Source organism: Macaca nemestrina, chromosome 7 (assembly GCF_043159975.1).
Source record: "Macaca nemestrina isolate mMacNem1 chromosome 7, mMacNem.hap1, whole genome shotgun sequence".
NCBI lineage: Eukaryota > Metazoa > Chordata > Mammalia > Primates > Cercopithecidae > Macaca > Macaca nemestrina.
In genome coordinates this window covers 172,038,045-172,058,867 of record NC_092131.1, presented here as the reverse complement: position 1 = coordinate 172,058,867, position 20,823 = coordinate 172,038,045, and the positions used below count along the sequence as shown (strand labels likewise).

General features: G+C 41.3%; 1 protein-coding gene and 1 long non-coding RNA gene across 5 annotated transcripts in view; one reads left to right on the top strand and one right to left on the bottom strand.

Moving 5' to 3' along the window:
* LOC105497527 (OTU deubiquitinase 7A) overlaps positions 1 to 20,823 on the top strand; it is a 368,351-nt gene that overhangs the window by 31,255 nt on the left and 316,273 nt on the right. The gene's annotated exons all lie outside the window — the stretch shown is intronic.
* LOC139355495 (uncharacterized) lies at positions 3,637 to 10,576 on the bottom strand. Its single transcript, XR_011606231.1, has 3 exons — positions 10,492 to 10,576; positions 4,515 to 4,630; positions 3,637 to 3,764 (listed from the first exon to the last, which is right to left on the bottom strand). It is a non-coding gene; the product is annotated as an uncharacterized lncRNA (long non-coding RNA).

The following is a 20,823-nucleotide window of genomic DNA, read 5'->3' as shown; positions in this document are numbered from 1 at the left end:
GAACCTGGCCCTGAGGCCAGGGCTCACCTTGCCAGCCACTCTGCTGGTTCTCCCACCAGCTGTCCCCATGGAGTGCCATGGAGCAGGGGCTGGGAGAGCAGCACACCAGTGTCATGAACTCCCCACCCCAACCCAGCTATCTGGCTGGGTCCCCCAGTCCATTGGATCCATTCCGATATTGGTGGATCTCGAAGGAAAAGGGCTCAGTCATGACCCAACATGCATCTGGGAAAGGTCTCTCTGACTGTTGAGTGGATAATAAGGGAGATGGGGTTCAAGATCAGTTAGGAGTAGTGGAGGGCCCTCAAAATGAGTTAGGAATAGTGGAGGGCCCTCAAAATCAGTTAGGAGTAGTAGGGGGCCCTCGAGATCACTTAGGAGTAATGGGAGTCCCTCAAGATCACTTAGGAGTAGTGGGGGGTCCTTGAGATCAGTTAGAAATAGAGTAGGATCCTCAGAATGAGTGAGCAGTGGTGGGTGTCCTGAAGATTATCAGTGGGGGGTAGCCTGAGATCAGTTGGGAGTGGTGGTTCTGCAGGCTTCCTGGAGAGAGATGTGGCAGCTTAGACCATTTAGACGAGCCTCTTAAAATTAGTTGGGAAAATATTATCCTTAGCAAGGATTTCCAAGAAAGGAATTATGAGTTAAAGGAATTATGAGTGGGTGCTGATGAGAAGAGAGGCCTGGCTTGGAGACCTGGTCTTTGTGGGTCTGGGTGGATTGAATGTGGAGAGGTAGAGGGTGATGTGGAGAATGGGACCATGGTCTCTGGCTTGGTCTCTGGGGGATGGCAGTGCTGGTGGTTGAGGTAGAGATGACTAACCTTTAGCCTCTGCTAAATAAATTTTTGCAGACCAAAAGTTGTTATTGTTTGTTTTTAAATGTTGCTGAAGTCCAATTTATTATTTTTAATATACTTTTAAAAAAATGATTGGCGTCACATCTAAGAACTTTTTGTGTAGTTCTAGGTCCAAAAGATATTCTCCTACAATTTGTTCTTAACTTTTGTAGTTTTGCATTTTATGTAAAGTTGTGATCCATTTTTGATTATTTTTTATAAGCCGTGATATTTAGGTCAAAGTTCACTTTTTTGCTTATGGATATCCAATTGCTCCAGCACTGTTTTTGAAAAGGCGATTCTTCCATTGAATTACTTTTTCTACTTTGTCAAATATCAGTTGGCTGTACTTGTATGGATCTATTTCTGTTGTTTAATTCTGTTCCATTGATCTATGTGTCTGTTCCTCTACCAATAATACCACACTGTCTTGATTACTAAAGTTACTGAATAAGCCTTAAAATCAGGTATAGTGATTTGTCTCATTTCATTCCTCTTTTTCAAAGTTATTTTAGCTATTCCAACTTCTTTGCCTTGCCATAAATCTTTTAGATTAAACTTGTCCATATTTACAAAAACACCTTGCTGGGATTTCGATAAGAATTTGAAAATAATTGACATCTTTATTATGTTGAGTCATCTAATCTATGAATATGGTACATTTCTCCATTCATTTATTCTTCTGTATCTTTCATCATTGCTTTGTGATTTTCAATAGACAAGTCCAATACATGTTTTGTTCAGTTTATACCTAAACATTTTATTTTATTTTATTTTATTTTATTTTATTTTATTTTATTTTATTTTATTTATTTTGAGATGGAATCTTGCTGTCACTCAGGCTGGAGTGCAGTGGCACAATCTTGCCTCACTGCAACCTCTGCCTCCTGGGTTCAAACGATTCTTCTGCCTCAGCCTCCTGAGTAGCTGGGATTACAGGCACGCACCACACGCCCGGCTAATTTTTTTTTTCTGTATTTTTGATAAAGATGGGGTTTCACCATGTTGGTCAGGCTGATCTCAAACTCCTGACCTCATGATTTGCCTGCCTTAGCCTCCCAAAGTGATGAGATTACAGGCATGAGCCACCGCATCTGGTCCAGTATTTTCTTTTCAGTAATCATGAATCATATTGTTTTAATTTGTTTCATCTGTGCATTGCTAGTATATAGAAACACAATTGATTTTGTATGTTTATGTTGTATCTTGTGACCTTGCTGAATTTGTCTAGTACTAGAAGATTTTCTATAGATTCCTTATGATTTTCTATGTAGACTATGTTATCTGTAAATAGCAATAGCTTTATTTCTTCTTTATGAATCATTGTGTTTTATTTCCTTCTCAGGCCTTATTACACAGGCTAGAACTTCTAGTACTATGTGCAATGGCAATGGTGAGAATGGACGTTCTTTTCTGGTTTCTGATCTTAAGGAAAAAGCATCCAGTCTTTGTGCATGCCTTATGATAGTAGCTATCTGTTTTTTATAGATGGCCTTGATCAGTTTGAGAAAGTTCTTTTCTAGTTTGCTGAGTGTTTTTATATCATGCGTGTATGTTGGATCTTGTCAAATGCTTTTTCTGAGACAGTTGATATGATCTGGTGGTTTTTAGATTTAGCCTGTTAATATTGTGGATTATATGGCTTGATTTTTAAAAATGTCAAACTAGCCTTGCATCCCTGGAATCAAGCCTACTTGGTCACGGTACATAATTCTTTTTACATATTGCTGGATTCTAGTGGCTAATATTTTGTGGAGGTTTGTTGTGTCTGTGTTCATGAGGCATCTTGGTACTCTTTCTCTACTCTCTTTGGCATGGTAAAACGAGCCTCTTAAAATTAGTTGGGAAAATATTATCCTTAGCAAGGATTTCCAAGAAAGGAATTATGAGTTAAATTCCATACTGTAAATTTTGTTTAGATCTTCTGAATCTAAAGTGATATAAGTTCATGAAAAGCACAAAGAGAGTAAAAAAGGAGAGTACTTCAGAAGAACTGAAAAGTGATTAAGTTATACAAGTACCCTTTTTTTAGATTCTAAAATGGCCTGCCCTGGGGATAATTGTGAAAGACTACTTCTGCGCCACAATTCTGCATTAGAGAGAGCATTTTAAAATGTTACCACCAAACATCACTTTTGGAGTTTGCTTGAAAATGTGTCTTGAATCAGAGGCAAATTATAAAGCAGTGCTTTGTTTCAGAAGAAAGGTTTTGGTTTCTCAGTGGTGTTATCACAGGGGATATGCTTTAAATATTGAGTTAGTCTCCTCAACTTGTGTATATACAGTTTGAGCACCCCAATCCAAAGATCTGAAATCTGAAACATTCCAAAATCCAAAACTTTTTGAGTGCTGACGTGATACTCAAAGGAAATGCTCTTTGGAGTATTTTGGATTTCAGATTTTCAGATTAGGGATCCTTGTAAGTATACTGCAAATATTCCCAAATCCCAGACACCTTTCGTCCCAAGCATTTTGCCATTTTGGATAAGGGATGCTCAACCCGTGTGTGTGTCTGTGTATGTTTACATATGTGTATGTGTGTATGCATACATGTGTATGTATATACAGATATATGTATGTGTGTATGTATGCATATGTGTGTACATGTGAATACATATGTATTTGTGGGTGTGTATTATGTGTATGTGTGTATGTATGTGTGTGTGCATATGTGAAATATCTATATTTAGGTCCAAAAAATAGGGCAGTTTGGTGAACAAAGTGGAATATACAATTTTAAAAGGGAATAAAACAGCATACTTGCATTTCTTGTCAATGAAGACCAACCCTGGCTGCCTTGCATTTATTATTAGCGGTGAAAAATCAGTGGAGATTTGCTGCACATGGCCTCACCATTCTCTATGGTGCCCAGCTGAAAGATGGCTTTTGGAAGGTCAAACAAGTTTGTGCTTCTTTCAGTTGCCAGCTGTAAGATGATAATAATACAGGATGTCTAGTTAAATTTGAATTTCAGATGAATAATGAATAATGGTTTAACATATGCTTGTCTCAAATATTACATGGGACATGGTTATACTAAAATATTCGTTGTTCATTTGAAGTTCAAAATGAATTGGACATCCTGTTTTGTCTGGTAAACCTAGCCTTTCTCCATATTTTTTCTGTGTTTGAACCTTGTTCACGTTCATCCAAGGTAAAAGCAAAATAAGTTACAGGGAGCGTGTTGAAACTCTGTAGCAATAGACTGAGACAGTCATCTTTTCCTGGTAGATGAACAGGCTGGCAGACCTTGTATAATACGTGTTTAATTTTTTCCATTGGTGCTTGTGGCGAGATGGTTAGCCCTGGGCTGGGGGGTGGGGTGTCACACCCCTCCCCATAATAGTTTGTGTCCTGCACCATCGTTGCTAACTCACACTTACTCTTCACAGTGATCTCACTTCATTTGTCTTGCCAGCATCTCATTATTCAGAAAGATTCTTACTCATCTACACATCTGCACCTCAGTCCTATTTGCAATTACCCTTTTAGGTTGCTGCCTGAATTAGTGTTCATATGCTGCAGATAACCACTTTTACATACTTCCTGGGTCAGATATAGAAGCAGACACAGCGTTTATCTATTGCATGCTTCACTTAAGTTGTCAACCATCACAAGCATTGTCTTGAATTATGTGTAGTGCTTGGATTCAACAATTGGCCTAAAGAATACATACATAATAGAACTTCTCTGTCAACACCTTGAGAAACCAGATCCAGCAGGAGGCAGCTCTTGGAATGTTTTACAAATTACATCTGAAATCTGTACCATCCATTAAACTGGCTTATGTGGCTAGAATAGGAGGAAAGAAGAAATAAAATGGTTGTTTACTAATATTTTTACTCCCATTAAAAATGTCTAATGTTAATAAAACTTTAAATAAACATGATTGATCAATTAAAAAAAAACAACCATATACCAGCAAGAGGAAGACTGACTGGGGAAAGCACTGTTGGTGGTCGTCATACCATCTCTCTTTACAGCAACAGTGGTCCCTGGAGCTTCCCGTTCTGTTCCTTTCTGCTTTGTTCTGTTCCAGGCAGTTGGCAGAATTGCGCTGTGAACTCCAACCTTGTTGCTATGAATGCATTCTTTCATCTGTTTGATTTGTTTCAACCCAGAGGAAGGAAATGTCTGTGACTCTTGTTTGCACTTTTGGCTGGTTTTAGGGCACCTGAGGCCATTCAAATTACAACTCTGCCCAAAGCAAAAGCTAAAGAATATTACTCTTTTCAGGACAGATGTCCTTAATGTAAAATTAGAGAAAGCATCATAGGAAGCTTCACAGCAGCTAAACTGAAGGCCCTCCACGGCCTCCCTGTTTCATTTGAAAGGCTCTGAAGAATGTGGGCTCTGCACAGAGATGAGTAGGGGAGGACCCCCCCCCCAAAAGCAGAGAGGGGCCTCCAGGGCCATCTTCTCTATGGCTTGTGAAAACTGAGTCCAGTATTCTCAAGTTTATGATGGGTTCTCATATTTCTACCATTTTCAGCTAAATTCACTTATAATGAAGTTTAAAATCTTGTTTGTAATGATCTATTCACTCAAAATACTGAAATGAGACATTTGATAACTGCTGATACCTGGAATTCTAAGATATTTACATCTACTCTGATTCTAAAAGAGTGTCAATAAATTGTAACTACAACACTTTTATATTGACTTAAATATGTTTTAGTGGTTAAACTGCATAAATACATATTTGCTAAGCATTGGTCTTTCAGTGGTCAGAATGGATATTTTCCTACAATTTTGATGTTATAGGAAGCAAAGAAATACCACTTGCTGCAAGTCTATTGCCATTTGTGAGAAATGTTTCTGCAGCCCTCAAGCCTGGATACAGATTTTTCTAAATGGAAATGGTTTATTTGGTAAATATTCTCTGCTTCTTACCTTCTATATTCAAGTATAAAGAAATCTGTTTAGTTTCTGATAACCAGAAATTATATACATGCTTGCATCAAATGTGTATTGGCCAAACCTCATGGGCAAATGTGTAGGGAAATCACTTGAGTTGGGTATTTTGAGGAGAAAGAGCCTCCACTGCCATCCCTGGGCCTTCTCTGCCTCAATTCTCAGCTGTGAAACTCAGCCCTCTGCTGAGAAATCATCTTGGAAAAAAAGGCCTCTTCATTTTTTCTCTGGGAAAGGAGCATGGGCTTGTATCCTCCTTTAAAAAGGATCAAGAACATCACTGCACACCCATTAGGATAGCCACTATCAAAAATAAAAACAGAAAATAAGTGCTAGTAAGGAATTGGGGAAGTTGGAGACCTTGCTCACTGTTGATAGGAATGGTGGTTCCCCAAAATATAAAGCATAAAACTACCATAGGATCCAGCAGTCCCACTTCTGGGTATATATCCAAAAGAATTGGACGTGAAGACCTGGACAGAAATCTGTACATCCATATACAGCAGTAGCCAAAAGCTGGGAGCAACCCAAGTGTCCCTCAGTCTATGAACGGATAAGCAAAATCTGGCATATTCATACAAGGGAATATTATTCAGCCTTTGAAAGAAAGGAAATTCTGACATGTGCTACAACATGCATGAACCTCAAGGACATTATGCTAAGGGAAATAAGCCAGTGACAAGAAACAAATACTAAATGATTCCACTTATATGAGGTACCCAGAGTAGTCAAATACATTGAGACAGAAAGTACAATGGTGGACGATGAGGGATGCTGGGGGGTAATATGGAGTTGTTGTTTAATGGGAACAGAGTTTCAGTTTTACAAGGTGAAAACAGTCCTGTTGATGGTTGTACGACAATGTGAATATACTTAATGCCTTAGAAGTGTACACTTAAAAATGTTGAAGATGATAAATTTTATGCTGTGTATAGTATACTACATATTTTTTAAAGTATCAATGATTTGTGTCTGTCTGAAGATGGAAAGACCACTCATTCCTTCCTGTGCCCATGTAGATGTTTCTGTATTGTGGTGTAGTGTTGTGATGGACCTGTGCTCTCTCTGTCACATGACACTCTCGAGCACATGAGGTTCCTTTTCAGGTTGCCATACCAAGAACCCCTGTAGGTTTTCTCTGGCTCCCCATCACCTGATATAAGTTTGGCCAAGAGAGCCCCAAGGGAGGAAGCATGATGCCTGAGATACCTCTGGGTCAAGCTTGGAGGAAGGGCTCCCCATGACACTGACCCAGGTTCTCAACCTACCAGCCCAACTTTTTCTTTTTCTTTTGAGGTAAAATGAAATGCACAAATGATATGAGCCTTGACAAATCCAGGCACCTGTGTAATCCAAGTCCATATCAAGATACAGAACATTCACATTCACATCATACCAGAAATCTCCCTCGTGCCCTGCCCCAGCCCTTCCGCCAGGCAACCTGATTTCTCCATCATGGATTAGTTTTGCCTATTCTAGAACTTCACGTGAAAGGGATCCACAGTGGGCAGTCATTGCTCGGCAGAATGCCCCTGTGATCCATCTGTGCCGCTGCTTTATCAGTGACCTCCTCCTTTTTGTCACTGTCTGCATTCCATTGCGTCACCATGCTGGGGGTTGCTTGGCTGCTTTCCTGTGGCTTGACTCCTGGGCTCTTCCCAGTTTGGGGTTTGTTGGAATAAGGCTGCTGTGAATATTCTTGTACAAGGCTTTCTGTGAACTGATTCTTTGGTTTCTCTTGGGTTAATGCCTAGGAATGGTATCAGGTCACAGAGAAGTTTACAAAACTGTTTTCTTCTCCTGCCCACAAGGTCCGAGAGTTCTGGTCGCTGGGCATCCTCACCAGCATTTGGCACTGACAGCCTGCTTGCTTAGGGCATTGCCGTGAGTGAGTAGTGGGTTTCATCGCAATTCTCATTTGCATTTCCCTTATCTGATGATGCTGAAGATGTTTATTGATCATTTGCATACTCTTCATTTGTGAACTACCTATCCATCTCTTTTACTGATTTTTACTAGGTTTGTTGTGTTTTAATTGTTGACTTGCAACTAGTTTTTTTGGGAAGTAAAATTTTGAAATTTTTACGAAGTCTAATTTATGATTTTTTAATTTGTGGTTGTTGTTTCTGTGTCCTAAGAAGCTTTTGCCTACCCTAAGCCATGAAGATATTCTGTTTTCTTTATTAAAGCTTTATAGTTTCGCTTTTACATTGAGCATTGTGATTCATCTCTAATTTTTGTGTATAGTGTGAGGTAGGGATTGAGGTTTCTTTTTTTCTATGTGGATACCCAATTTTTTCAGCATCATTTGTTGAAAAGATCATCATATCCATGATGAATTATAGTGGTGCCTTTGCAAAAATCAAATGGTCATGTAAGTGAGTGTCTATTTTTGGGCCCTTTATTCTGTTCCATTGTTGGTCATGCCATTACCACACTGCCTTGATTACCATGCCCTTACACTAACATCCCAAACTTCTGGTCATCCCATGTTCTTGGCTGTGCTGCAGTGTGATTGAGTATGTAATATTAACCTGTTGGCTCACACTCACTTTCCTTGGGCATAACATGGCAGTGATGTCACTGAGTGATGGTGATGACTAAGAAAATTCTGACAATGACATCAGGCACAGCATACACATAGGACATCTTCAGTAAATGTGTCTCTTCATATTGGATTCTGGAAAGTGAGCTCACATCTTTGTGTACTATCACCACATCATTGTCGTATAGGTAGGAGGTCAGTGCAGGAACAACAGGGTGAAATAATTTTAATTCAGATCTTTCATTCTGTGGCAGAGGAAAAAGATGTAGCTCCAATTACTTAGTTCCAGTGTTGACCTTGGCCATTTTATTTTGCAGCATTCTCTAATCTTTCAAAATTGATCAGTCTAAGCCTCACTTTTGTCATATGTAAAATGAAGACCGTACCCCTCAAGATCATTGTCAGACACAGATCTATTCAGGCATGTGAAAGCACTTTGTAGGACCTAAAACATAACATCCTGAAATGCTGTCTTGACCTTTCTCTCTCCATTGGGATTGCAGATATTCAGAGGGAAGGACAGATTTTTCATTTCCATTTTTTGTGTCTGACTCAGATATGAGGTCTCACTTCATTGATTTGGTATTGATTTGGCATTGATGAACAGAACATTTAAAATCATTGACTAAGAGTGTTTACAGACTTAAAGAGCCAGCTGTTGCCTTCTTAAAGGTTTTGATTTAAGGCATAAACCTGGGCAAGTTTGAACAAGTGTGGGACACTTGTGACAACTGTGGGACACAGACGCTTGGACTCGAACAAACAGCTGATGGTGGTGATGAGACTGTACAGCCACCAGCTTCATGCCTCTTGAGATATGTTTGGAATGTCCCAAAGTCCCTTAACCCAGAGGAAGGGTGAGTGCCCCAGACAAGGGCATGAGAAAGATGAAGAGAAGAGCAAGAAGAGGCTACCACAGCAGCAGAGATTGCCGTGTTCACTTTGAGCCCCGAGCAGTGGTTTGAGGCTTGTTTGGAAGTGTTTCCACCTCTTCGGTTGAGTGTGTCTGGATCTCAGGTAACAGACTCAGGTGTAAGGAACAGCCCGTTTCCTTCTCTGTGAGTCTGCTTAGATTCTGAGCTCCCATTCCGCACAGCCTGTGCCAGAATCATTTTGGGTGTTTTCTTTCTCCCTGGGTTGTGCTGGAGGTAGGATCTTTCTTCAGAACTGAAAGGGGGAGGTCCCCAAGAAGGAATGGCCACCCTCAGGCTGGTGGGCATTGGTCCACACGGACAGGCTCTGCAGTGTCCATGCGTCTGCTTGCCTCGTGTTACAGCTATCTGCACATGGTGAAGGTTGGGAGCATTTGACATCTTTATTGGAACAACCCAATGTCTGGTGTCCTCATATCATGCCAAGATGGTCTCTACTTCCTGGAGCTTTCACCCAGCAGTGGGCAGAAGCCCATGGAACCAAGAAGGAAGATGGCAGAAGCCTTCTTTCATCCGCTCAGGTTGTGACTTCTAGAATAAAACCAGCATGGATGAAAGATCAAATGTGGGAGGCCTCCCTGTCTGGAACCTGTTCCTTACCATGTTGATGGTGCCAGGCCATGGTTGAGTCAGAGAATTTGTTGGAGCCACAGAAAATAATACAGTGCCTCAGCAGACCCCGTCCCAGGTCCAGTGCCACCCCTGTCCTCTGAGGAGAGGGAGAGTGTTTTCATGTCTCTAGATTTGACCTGTGGGCACTCCCGCCACTGCCCCATAGTTCACTTTCCCTGATGTCTGTGCTCACCTTTCTGTTGGTCTCTTTGGTTTTATCTGCTTCATTAGTTGGCACGATCATTCACTCATTTAACAGATTTTTATGGAGCATGTACCATGGACCAGGGGCATCAAATGCAAAAGGAAATAAGCATGAGCACTTTTCCCTGCTTGGATAGAGCCAGTTCAATGCACGGACACTCAGAGGCACAGCGATGAAGAAGGGACCATGCCCTCCTCCAGTCATAGTGTACATCTTCTGGCCCCTGGCTTAGGGACCTGCCCAGGATAAAGCGGGAGAGGGAGATGCGGGAGGTAGCTGTGACAAATCCCCACCCAGAGGATGGGGACAATAAATGCTTTGTATTAGCCAGTGCAACCCTTGAAGGCCAAAAGCTCAGGGAGGCGGGTTCCCAGGACAGAAAAAAGTACAGATTGGTGAGAAAATATTCCAGGCAAATTTGAATCAGGACCATACACTCTCTCACCTTACTTCCCCCATTTTCTCCATACTGTTCTTCCCTGAGTAGCTGATCTCAAAGATGACTAAGGCCTACAAAAGAACAAGCTTGCAGAAAAACCTGAACATGAAAAAGAAAGAGGTTATATAATTACTTGTCATTGACTATAGTCTTTCTACTGTACAATATACTATGAGAAGAGAGGATCTTGTGTGTTCCCACCACAAAGAAATTGTAAATGTTTGATGCACATGCTAATTACTCAATTTAAACATTACACAATATAAACATGTATTGAAACATTACATTGCACTGCAGAAATAAACATAGTTATGTGTCCATTAAACGTTTTTAAACATTTAAAAAGAAAATAGTAACAAAAATGTAAAAGGAAGACATCAGCAAATGTCTAAGAATTGAATGATTCAGTGACCAGCTCAAGAATTCAAAAAAGTAAATTTCTGTACTCAAAAAGAAACTGCCGATCTCTAAAGCAGAATTTAAGCATAGGAGAAAGATTCAGAGGAGCGAGTGAGATGGAAGAAAATAGGTCCCAAGCTGGCAGAATTCAGGGTGGAAAGTGGAAAAGAAAAAAACAAAATGATGCCAACACAGAGATAACCAGGAAGCCACAAAAGAGGAAGCCTCCTTGAAAATGCAGACACCATGGACAGGATAGGAGAAAACCACACAAAAGGAACAAAGCCTCACCATAATTTGATTTTATGTTTTTTTTTTTTTTTTTTTTTTTTTGAGATGGAGTCTTGTTCTGTCACCCAGGCTGGAGTGCAGTGGTGTGACCTCGGCTCGCTGCAACCTCTACCCCTGCAGGTTCAAGCAAGTCTCCTGCCTCGGTCTCCTGAGTAGCTGGATTATAGGTGCACACCAACATGCCCAGGCAATTTTTGTATTTTTATTAGAGACAGGGTTTCACCATGTTGGCCGGGCCGGTCTCAAACTCCTGGCCTCAAGTGATCCACCTTTCTCAGCCTCCCAAAGTGCTGGGATTACAGGCATGAACTACCATGCCCAGCCTGATTTTCTAACACAGAGTTTTAGGAAAGAAGGAGAACATTAAAGTATACAATAAAAGAAAACTGTGTAAATATACAGGCCAGACTTGGCTCTGTCATTCAGAAGGAACAATTGAATTTTGGTAAATGATACAGTTTAGCTCTGTGTCCCCATTCAAATCTCATCTTGAATCATACTCCCGTGATTCCCATGTGTTGTGTTAGGGACCTGCTGGGAGATAATTGAATCATGGGGTGGTTTCCCTCATACTGTTCACATCGTAGTGAATATGTCTCATGAAATCTGATGGGTTTATCCAAGGTTGCTGCTTTTGCATCTTCCTCATTCTCTCTTTGCCTCCTGCCATCCATGTAAGACCAGACTTGCTCCTCCCTACCTTCTGCCATGATTGTGAGGCTTCCCCAGCTACATGGAACTGTAAGTCACATTAAACTTCTTTCTTTTGTAAACTGCCCAGTCTCAGGTATGTCTTTATCAGCAGCGTGAAAACGGACTAATACAGTTAATTGGTACCAGTGGAGTGGGGTGTTGCTGAAAAGATACACAAAAATGTGAAAGCAACTTTGGAACTGGGTAACAGGCAGGGATTGGAACAGTTTGGAGGGCTCAGAGAAGACAGGAAAATGTGGGGAAGTTTGAAACCTCCTAGAGACTTGTTGAATGGCTTTGCTCAAAATGCTGATAGTGATATGGACAGTAAGGTCCAGGCTGAGGTGGTCTCAGATGGAGATAAGGAACTTGTTGGGAACTGAAGCAAAGATGACTTTTTACGTTTTAGCGAAGAGACCAGCAGCATTTTGCCCCAGCCCTAGAGATCTGTGGAACTTGGAACTGGAAAGAGATGATTTAGGGTACTTGGTGGAAGAAGTTTCTAAGTAGCAAAGCATTCAAGAGGTGACTTGGGTGCTGTTAAGAGCATTCAGTTTTAAAAGGGAAACAGCTTAAAAGTTTGAAAAATTTGCAGCCCGACAGTGTGATAGAAAAGAAAATCCCATTTTCTGAGGAGAAAGTCAAGCCAGCTGCAGAAATTTGTATAAGTAACGAGGAACCAAATGTTAATCCCCAAGACAATGGGGAAAATGTTTCCAGGGCATGTCAGAGGTCTTCACAGCAGTCCCTCTTATCACAGGCCTGGAGGCCAATGGAAAAAACGTGGTTTTGTGGGCCAGGCCCAGGGTCCCCAAGCTGTGTCGAGCCTAGGGAGTTGGTGCCCTGTGTCCCAGCTGCTCTAGCCATGGTTGAAAGGGGCCAACGTGGAGCTTCAGCTGTGGCTTCAGATGATGCAAGCCCCAAGCTTTGGCAGCATCCACGTGGTGCTGAGTCTGTGGGTACACAGAAATTATTAATTGAGGTTTGGAAACCTCCGCCTAGATTTCAGAAGGTGTATGGAAATGCCTGGATGCCCAGGCAGAAGTTTGCTGCAAGGGCAGGGCTGTCATGGAGAACCTCTGCTAGGTCAGTGCAGAGGGAAATGTGGGGTCAAAGCCCCACACAGAGTCTTCACTGGGGCACTGCCTAGTGGAGCTGTGAAAAGAGAGCCACCGTCCTCCAGACCCCAGAATGGTAGAACCACTGACAGCTTGTATTGTGTGCCTGGAGAAGCCACAGACACCAAATGCGAGCCTATAAAAGCAGCTGGGAGGGAGGCTGTACCCTGCAAAGCCACAGGAGTGGAGCTGCCCAAGACCATGGGAACCCACCTCTAGCATCATCATGATGTAGAGGTGTGACATGGAGTCAAAGGAGATCATTTTGGAGCTTGAAGATTTGACTGCCCCGCTGGATTTTGGACTCTCATGGGGCCTGTAGCCTGTTTGCTTTGACCAGTGTCTCACATTTGGAACCGTGGTATTTACCCAATGTCTGCACCTCCGTTGTATCTAGGAAATAAGTAGCTTGCTTTCGATTTTACAGGCTCTTAGGTGGAGGGGACTTGCCTTGTTTCAGATGAGAGTTTGGATTGTGGACTTTTGAGTTAATGCTGAAATAAGACTTTGGGTGACTGTTGGGAAGGCATGATTGGTTTTGAAATATGAGGACGTGAGATTTGGCAGGGCCCAGGGTTGGAATGCTATGGTTTGGCTCAGTGTCCCCACCCAAATCTCATCTTGAATTGTACTCCCAGAATTCCCACAAGTTGTGGGAGGGACCCAGTGGGAGATAATTGAATCATGAGGACAGTTTTCCCCATCCTGTTCTCATGGCAGTGAATAAGTCTCACAAGATCTGATGGTTTTATCAGGGGTTTCCACTTTGGCATCTTCCTTGTTCTCTCTTTGCCTGCTTCCCTCAGGTAAGATATGACTTGCTCCTCTTTGCCTTCTACCATGATAGTGGGGCTTCCCCAGCCACATGGAATTGTAAGTCCAATTAAACCTCTTTCTTTTGTAAATTGCACAGTCTCAGGTATGTCTTTATCAGCAGTGTGAAAATGGACTAATAAAGTAAGCATTAAAAAGACTGAACAAGACTGACTGTCATCCTGGTGAATTTCTCGATTTCCTTGGTGATTCTTACCTGGCACAAAAGCAGAAAAGGGACCGGGCGTGGTGGTTCACGCCTGTAAATCCCAGCACTTTGGGAGGCCGAGGCGGGCGGATCAGGAGGTCAGGAGATCAAGACCATCCTGGCTAACACGGTGAAATCCCGTCTCTACTAAAAAAAAAAAAAAAAAAAAAAAAAATACAAAAAAATTAGCCAGGCGTGGTGGCAGGCGCCTGTAGTCCCAGCTTCTCGGAGGTTGAGGCAGGAGAATGGCGGGAACCCGGGAGGCGGAGCTTGCAGTGAGCGGAGATCGCGCTGTTGCACTCCAGCCCAAAAGCAGACAAAGTTGGGAACATAGGTAGGTAGAATCACACTGGGTCAGCGTCTGCCAGGCAACACTTTCTGAAAGATACTGGTTTCTGAGAAATTCTGAGTGGAACAATGGGGCCCTCAATGATTTCCTATTTAGCCAAATTGTCCCGAGTATAAAGACACAGATAATAGATAGATTTTTTTCAAGCATGCTGTAAATCAGAAAGCTTAGCTGCTATGAGCTCTTTTGAATAAGGGGTTTTGAATAAAACTATTAAATATCAAAATCTAGCCAAAATAAAAGTGAATAGAAGTACAGAGCTTAGTATAAATGGGTGGCGAACATTGGATATGTATAAACATAAAAGTAAGACAGGCCATCTGCATGAATTACAGTGAAAGTATGTGATATAAATGATGTGAACCTTGCAAATAATATTATAACTTAGGAAAGTCTTTGGCTGGGTGAAGGGAGTGGATGTGTGAGTATCTAATGGCCTCATCTTTCTTAGCAAAATAATTGACAATCACTACGTTGAAGAGGCTATCTTAAAAAATGAGGGTGATAACTTCAAGGCTTTTCATAATGTTTTTGTTATCTTTAGAACAATCATTTAGGAAGACATCTCTTATAGTAAAGCAGCATTTATCTGAAATTTAGCAGTTCTTTCTGTTTGGCTGTCTTGTCTTTCCTTTCCTTTCATTATCTTTATAGTGAAAAATACGACTTGTCGGATGCTCGGTGTGTTGTGGGCATGGAGAATACCTGGTGAGCTGGCATTCATGCACGGAGCATTCTTGCAAAGCAGCAGGTGTTGCTATGGAAATAAAACAGGTGAAGTAATGGAGGGTCGGGAGTGAGATGCGGCTCAGGAAGGCCTCTCTGAGGAGTGCTTGGATAAAACCCAGATGCTGAGCCGGAGCCAGCCTAGCAGAAGGAGCAGGCTTCAGTGTCCTGAGCATGAAGGAGTCTGTTCCAGATACTGGACAAAGGCCTTGGTTCAGTGTCCCTGCTTTGCTGGTGCTCTAACAGGTCATCTGCCTAGTGGCTGGTGCTGCCCCTACTATGCTCTTCATGCTTTGGACTGTGTCTTTATCTTTTTGCCTACCTAACCGGCCTGTAAGATTGTCTGGAAGATGTTCAATGAATGCATAAAGATGCACATATGAATGAAATAACCCATGAATGAATGAATATTCTTTGAGGGTGTCAGGTTAATGACATATGACAATTTATGCCATGAGCTGTTTCTTATTTTTAAGTTTGACATTGTCAAAGTAGACCTCCTTTTGGAAAGACGATGAAATCCACATTTTCCAGCATGGGATTTAGGCTGCTGCTGAGGGCTCGTGACCAGGCAGTTCTAGTTTGATATTCTGGCATCCTCCTGTGAACCACATGAATTTATCTTCTGAGTTTTAGGTTCTAAGGTACACGTGCAATCAGAAAAATGAAGTTCACAGCCAAGATCCTTGTCTATATTTGTTTGAGAAGAAAGTAAGTTGAGATATTTTACATCAGGTAGGTTTAGGAGGCAGTGCCCTTTGGAAACCTTGAGCGTAATGATTTTGCTAACTTTACGCTTACCTATTCTTTGCTGTAAGGATATTTATGTAACAGATATGGCAACTCTCAAAAACAGGGTAATGAGTAATTTTAGCTCTTTTAAAATAAATGTATCCTCTTTTTTGGCAAAGATTGCTTGGTGTGGGAGTCTGCATTTTGACAATCAAATGTATAGGTTCGCTATTTTGTTTAAGCAGCTGTGATTTACTGGCTAACATGTGGAATGCTCACTCTTAAGAGGCCACACCCCTGGGGATGGAGCAGAGACACTCCTTCTCCTTCCTGGAAGCCCAGCTTAGTAAGATCGGTGGGAGGTCGCTGATGCTCCTACCTGCCTGGCGAATTTCTCGATTTCTGCTGGGGATGCAGGCCTGCGTTTGAATCGCAGCACCCGCTCTGTGTTCGAATGAGGTGTCCTGGGGAGACATCGAGGAGCAGAGCTTTATGTATGTGGTCTTTTTTGTCTTTGAGACACAGGCTGCAGAGGCTGACAAAGTTTACAGCATGTAGCTGGAGCATCCTTTGAACATTGTTCTCCAACCCCTTGAAATGCATGCCCCGCAGGCCACATTGGTTTTGCCCCATTTTACTCTCTGTGGTTTTCGCATGGAACCATACATCTTGTAGAGTTTTATTCAGAGAATTTAGAAAACTGAGAGTGTCTTTTTAACTAGTTATTGTCTGTGGAGATCTTAGAGTACTCCGTGAGGGTACGCAGCCTTCCCCTCCACTTGGAGGTCAGTCTATACAGATATTCCCGGAAACGTGTGTTACAGTGCGTTTCCCAAGCGATTTGCCCCCTTGGGCCTGAGGGGTCTGCCTGGATTAGAGATGAAGTCTCTTCAGGCTCGACAATTGCTGATCTGTCTTATGTAAGAAAGTCCCGGCAACTGACACTTGGAGTGTGCTATTTAAAGAAAGTTTTCTGTGAATCTCTTTGCAAGTGAAGAGAAGCTTGTCTGGTTATTTGTGATGTTTCTTCTCTGCCCACGAAGAGGCAGGGTGGCCAGGCTGGGGGTGCAGGCCTGCGTTTGAATCACAGCCCCTCCACAGCACCCGCTTTGTGACTAGACCTTCTTGGAATCTGTTTTCTTATCTGTAAACTAGGTATGCTTGTCGAATGTCTTGTTTTCTCTGTTGCTTCTTTGTCTGTTTCCTAATAAATAACAGAAACTGGAGGGAGCTGGGGAGCGGGGTCCATGATGCACAAGGATTCCCAGTCAGGTGCAGCTGGGTCTAGGGTGTGTCTGCCCCCAGAAAGCAGCGCTTTGGGAAGCCCATGCCCGTGTCTGCCTACATGGCTCTGTTTCCCACTGTTTGACTACGCCATTTTCTCTCTCCTTACTGAGTTCCTTACACACATGGGAGCAGGTGACCACCAGTAGCTTCTTCACTTCAGAGAGCTACCACTGTACGATACCAAAAGACCAGGAACAAGAGAAAAAATAAATACATTAGACCACATCAAAATTTAAAACTTCTGTGCTGCAAATACTACCTTTAAGGAAGCAAAAAGACAGCCTACAGAATGGGAGAAAATATTTGTAAATCGTATCTGATAAGGAACTCATATCTATAATATATAAAGAACACTTAGAACCCAGTAATGAAAAGACAGCCCAATAACAAATAGAAAAGACACTTGACATTTCTCCAAAGTTGATATACAAATGGCCAGTAAACATATGAAAAGATAGTCAACATCATCAGTCATTAGGACACAAAAACCAAAAGCAAAATGAGGCAGCACTTTACATTCACTTGGATATGTAGAATCAAAAACATAGACAAGTGTTGACAAGGAGGTAGAGAAATTGGAACTATCATATGTATGTTTCTGGTGGGAATATAAAATGGTACAGCTCTTTGAGAAACAGTTTGGTAGTTATTCAAAAAATTAAACATAGAATTTCCATGTGATCCAGTAATTCCACTTCTAGGGAAGAGAAGTGAAAACATGTTCACACAAAAACTTATACATAAATGTTTATTATCATTATTTATAATAACCAAAAACTAGAACCAACCGAAGGCCCATCAACTGATGAATGGTTAAATAAAATGTAATATACAATGGTGTGTTGTATATTGTGTTATTATTCAGCAACAGAAAGAAATGAAAAACTGGACTGGGCTTGGTGGCTCACGCCTGTAATCCCAGCACTTTGGGAGGCTGAGGTGGGCAGATCATGAGGTCAAGAGATCAAAACCATCCTGGCCAACATGGTGAAACCCCATCTCTACTAAAAATACAAAAAAAAAAAAAAAAAAACAACTAGTAGGGTGTGGTGGCACGTGCCTATAGTCCCAGCTACTTGGGAGGCTGAAGCAGGAGAATTGCTTGAACCCAGGAGGTGGAGCTTGCAGTGAGCTGAGATCGCGCCACTGCACTCCAGTCTGGTGACAGAGCGAGACTCCGTCTCAAAGAAAAGAAATGAAAAACTGATTTATGCCACAACATGACTGACCCTGGAAAATATCCTGAGCCAAAGGAGCCAGTCACAAAAGACCACGTATTATATGATTGCATTTATATTAATGCCCAGAATAGGCAAACCAATCGAGACAGAAAGTAGTCTCATGGTTGCCTAGGGCTGGGGGCCGGGGAGGGAATGGTAAGTGACTGCTGGTGGGTGCAGGGTTTCTTTCAGGGTGATGAAAATGCTCTAGAATTAGATTGTGCTGATGGTGGCACAACTCTGTGAATATACTAAGAACCAATGAACTGTACACATTAAATGGGTGAATTCTATGGTAAGTGAATTATATCTTAATAAAGCTGGTTAAAAAATAAAAATTTACAAATTAAAAAAAAGTAAAAAGAATCGTCCAGCCTAGATTTCAAATTCCTGGAGGACTCTGGTCTAGCTTGTGGGGAGCCAACCACTGGATCCAGTGTTGGGACCTGTTATAAGAGCACAGCTACCAGAAAGTGATGGGGCCAGTTTTCTGTAAAGTAGGCAGGCAGAGAGAGAAATAGGTGTCCATGTGTGAGGAGAGCAATGGTGTCTTGTTACTAGGATTAAAATAAATAAATGCATGGGAAGCATTTAGTACTGTGCCTGACACACTGTACATGTTGACTATAATGATTGCATCAATGTCAGTTTACTTGGGGAAGAATTGTGAGATATCTCATAGAAAATATAGCTCAAAAAATAGTCAAGTGATGATCTCAACCTAAAGGAACCTGAAGAGAAGTGTCAGGATAAAACGGGATTTAACTCTGACTTTATTACTTGAAACTTTGAAGGCAAATGGTGTGTGGTTGATTGCTTAAGTGGGATACATCTATACCTTATATTTTTAAATATATAGACTTGAAATCGTCTTATAGACAGTCTCAATTACTTTTCAGTAGTAATTTATATACTCCATTGCCTGCTTGCAAGATAATTTACTGATTTCTGTGTTTTGCTGTTACTAGCTTTCCATTGTCGCTTCCTGTGATATGAAGTGCTAAGTGGTTGCCAGCAGAAGCAAATAATAAGAATGTTTAAGGATGGAGTGGGGTAGGAGTGGGCTTTCTTTCATCAACCTTTGCATCTGACACTCAGTACGTGAGTTGTATTCAACTTCTTAGTTGCCACGTGAATGATACCACTTCACAGTGTGGAGGTGAGGGACTGGATATTTAAAACACCTGTATACCTAGGCCATAATCACAAAACCATAAATACTGTGATTATAATTTTGATAATTACATATATTGAATATGTTTGATATTACATATAAAAATAATATATAATGTATATACTTATACATTATATATGACATATAATATATATCCACTTGTTATATGTTACTTATATGTTATATATAATGTATATTTAGTTTATGTTACCCGTATAATATATAAGTACTTATATGTAAGTATATAAGCATATATGTTTGTATAAAAATGAAGTGTTTTTGAATTATACACATATAATTACGTTAGAAAAAAATAGACTACACAGATAAACAAAATAAAATACATTGGAATTTCAAAATTCCATATTCCCAAATGACCAATACTGGTATCTGTGCTTTCAGATTTTATTTATTTAGCTCTGAAAATATATGTAGATCACACTAGTCATATTCTTTTCTCTCTCAATATTTACTAAACATCCATGTGCATTAATCAATGCAGATCTCCATTTTTTTTACTTTTTGGTTTTAAGGTAATTTTAGACTTATAGAAGAGCTGCAGGAAGCATGCTTGCTTTCCTCTCTCTAGCACCCAACTTATTTGCAGCCTTCTTGAGCTCATCAGGCTTCCCCAGAAGTGTCATACTCTTAGTTTTTAGGTTATACTTTTCCCCCTAAGCCATTTATCCAACAAAAAGAAATTACTGGGCTTTTATTCCATGCGTAATTTATAACAACAATTCAAGGGTTCTGCCCTTCCTTAGATCCTTGCTTTTAAAATGTGGTTTTCTAGCTCAAAGTCCATCCTTAGTTTAATCTCATTATTTGGAGAAGAGAAGCTATTTCATCTTCCAGCCTGATAAATCGCTACATGCACGGACCCCTCCATTCATTTCTGCTTACAAATTGGCCAATTCTTTTCTGAGCTCATCTCTTTTCTGAGCTCATCTGTTTCTTGTATCACCTTGCCAAACCCAGCCATCAGTGTCCCTCTGTCCCACAGGACTGACCTTTTGTCCTCCACTTATTCTCAAGTAGAGGACCTGCCCTGAAGATGCCCACAGGAAGTAGTTTTACCAAACTCTCCACCCATCCCATGATACCAGGACTACATAAATTATTTTAAAATTGTTTTACAGCAGCAGCAGCAGACCATTAGCAGATGCTCATTTCTGTATCAATCACCATGAGTTCTGTTATGCTTCAGTAATAAACAGCTTCAGAATCTCTGTGGTTTAGAAAAGCTTATGTCTTGCTACCATCCCTTGTCCATCCCCGGTCAGCAGGGGCTGTCACACTGCAGACCCAAAGAGCAGCCACTGCATAGT